Source organism: Mus pahari, chromosome 11 (genome assembly GCF_900095145.1).
Source record: "Mus pahari chromosome 11, PAHARI_EIJ_v1.1, whole genome shotgun sequence".
Taxonomy (NCBI): Eukaryota; Metazoa; Chordata; class Mammalia; order Rodentia; family Muridae; genus Mus; species Mus pahari.
Genome location: NC_034600.1, coordinates 7,645,006 through 7,647,923, shown reverse-complemented (window position 1 = coordinate 7,647,923; position 2,918 = coordinate 7,645,006). Strand labels below are relative to the sequence as shown.

General features: G+C 39.4%; 1 non-coding gene across 1 annotated transcript; it reads right to left on the bottom strand.

Annotated features, from left to right (window-relative positions):
• Positions 1–2,470: 2,470 nt before the first annotated feature.
• LOC115065044 lies at positions 2,471–2,591 on the bottom strand. The gene has a single exon (XR_003844843.1). It is a non-coding gene; the product is annotated as a small nucleolar RNA SNORA24 (small nucleolar RNA).
• Between the last annotated feature and the right edge of the window lie 327 nt (positions 2,592–2,918).

Below are 2,918 nucleotides of genomic sequence, written 5' to 3'. Positions count from 1 at the left end.
AGGAACTCAAACTGGATCGGAACACGAAGGCAATAGCTGATGCAGAGGCCATGGGGGAGTGCTGCTTAAAGTCTTAGTCTTCATGATTTGCTCAGCTTGCTTTCTTTTTGTTTTTCAATTTTTTATTAGGTATTTTCTTCATTTACATTTCAAATGCTATCCCAAATGTCCCCTATACCCTGCACTGCTCTCTGTCCTGCTCCCCTACCCATCCACTCCCACTTCCTGGCCCTGGCGTTCCCTTGTACTGGGGCATGTAAAGTTTGCAAGACCAAAGGACCTCTCTTCCCAATGATAGCCGACTAGGCCATCTTCTGCTACATATCAAGGACCACCAAGCCATAGGTAGTGCCATCCACCATGGCTTGGATCTTCCCACATCAGTCACTAATTATGAAAATACCCTACAGGCTTATCTACAGCCTGATCTCATGCCAGCATTTTCTCAATTAAGACTTCTTCCTCTAAGATGACTCCAGCTTGTGTCAAGTTGACATAAAATTAGCCAACAGAGCCACCAAAGAATTTCCTTGAAAATGTACTATCGCTTTGGGTTCAGACCATCATCATGCCTGCCCTCAATTTCTAGCAACCTCAGATCCATTCTCTGTCATTACACTATTGACTTTTCTTGAATCCCATCTGAACTGAAGTCACCAGTCTGGCTTTTTCACTAAGCACAATGAACTTGAGATTCACCCATATGCACCTGAATTGTATTCCTTCTTGTTACTTAGAAATATTCTTTTTTATGGATACTGCACAATTTATATAATAGTTAACATTGTGCCCATTGTGGGGTATTATGTATTAAGTTACCATATATATTCATTGATGATTTTCACTTCAACATAAATATTATTTCTCTTGGGCATATACATACAAGTGAGCTAAGTATGTATAACAGTCATGTTCTTTCCCTTGTAATAAACTACCCATTTTCCAAAATGGTTGTACCATTTCACATTTGATGGTTTGAGTTTCTCTTCAACCCCAGCCTTTGGTAATTTAGTACTGTTAGATTTTTTATTTTAGTTGTCTTAGGGCACTGGTTCTCAGCCTTTCTAATGCTGCAACCCTTTAATACAGTTCCTCAGGTTGTACTGTTAACTGTAGTGGTTTGAATCAGTATGGCCTCATGTGTTTAAATGTGTGGCCATAGGGGGTGACACTCTTAAGAAGTATAGCCTTATTGGAGAAAGTGTGGCCGTGTTAGGTAAGTGTGTCACTGTAGAGGCAGGACCTTGAGGTCATATATGCTCAAGGTATGCAGTGTGATAGTCTCCTGCTGTCTGAGGATCAAGATGTAGAACTCTCAGCTTCTTCTCCAGCACCATGTCTGCCATCCTTCTCACAGTGATAATAATGGACTAAACCTCTGAAACTGTAAGTCAGCCCCAATTAACTGTTTTCCTTATTATTAGTTACCTTAGTTATGGTGTCACAGCAATGAAACCCTAAGACAATCCCTAGCCATAAAATTATTTCTTTGCTACTTCAAAACTGTAATTTTGCTAGTTATAAATATAATGAAAATATCTGCTATATAGAATATCTGATATTTGGCCCCAAAGAAGTTGTAACTCAGAAGTTGACATCTACTATCTTAGAGGATACTGAAATAATTTTAATTTAAATCTGGGTTAGTACTTGGCCCAAATAGCTACTGTAGATAGTAAATCATATATCCTAGCTTGATGTGGAAATAGGTTATAACCTAAACTAAGAGTATACTTTGTCAGTGTCTTTGGAGTGGGTGTGGGAGATGCTGCGTAGTTTTATGTCAGCTTCATATAAGCTAGAGTTTCTGGAAGGAGTGAACCTCGGTTGATAAAATACCTCCATAAGACCTGGCTGTAGGGCATTTTTTTAGTGATTGATCTAGCCCATTGTGGCTGGTGCTCTCATTGGGCTGGTGACCCTGGGTTCTGTAAGGAAGCCGACTGAGCAAGCCATAAAGAGTGGGCCAATAAGTAGCATCCTCCATGACCTCTGCATCAGCTCCTCCTTCCAGGTTTGAGTTCTTGTCTTGACTTTGTACAATGATGAATAGTGGCATAGAAGTGTAAATCAAATATACCCTCTCCTACCAAAGTTGTTTTGGCCACGGTGTTTCATCACAGCAATAGTAACCCTACCCAAGAGAGATGGTTCTATTTGTTTATTTTGAGACAGTCTTCCTATGCAGCCGAGGCATGCCTCAAGTTACCATTTCTCCTGCTTCAGCTTCCTTAAAGATGATCTTGTAGGTCTGTACCATACAGCCAGGATAAGAGCTCTCAAACAATTAAATCTCAGTCAGTCACATTTATATTTCAATCACTCATAGGCCACAAAAGGTAACTGTCTTTGATCAGTCAGGTTGTTTCTGTTTCTCATTCTTCTTCATCTCTTCTCTCTCTATTTTTTTTTTTTTTTTCTTAGAAATACTAGTAATTTTGAAAAGCATTCCCAGTAACCTGGGAACAAAGACTGTTCTTGTGCAGATCACTGTCTAATACCAGCTAGATGGTGACAGCCTTGCCAATATGCAAGAATAAGGCCTTCCATGAGGTCATTTCTTTACAAATACTATTACTTTGGCTATGAATGTCATCTGCATCTGTGGTGAATGCGGCTCAATCATCTTTGTAATAGTGTGTGTTTCTACAGCCCCTTTTCTTGGCCAAGTATACTATGTTAGTTGAACTGGTTTCAGTTTTTCTTTTAAGAACAGCAATGTCTCAATTGTGGCCTTAATTTGCATTTCCCCAGTGACTAACGCTACAGAGCTGGTTTCATGTGCTAACTTACCATGTATATCTAGTTTGTCAAAGTCTTCACATCTTTTTGTCCTTTTGAAAAAAATTGGGAATTGGATTCCTTTCATTTTTTAAGCTTTGTTTTACACACACACACACACACACACACACACACAC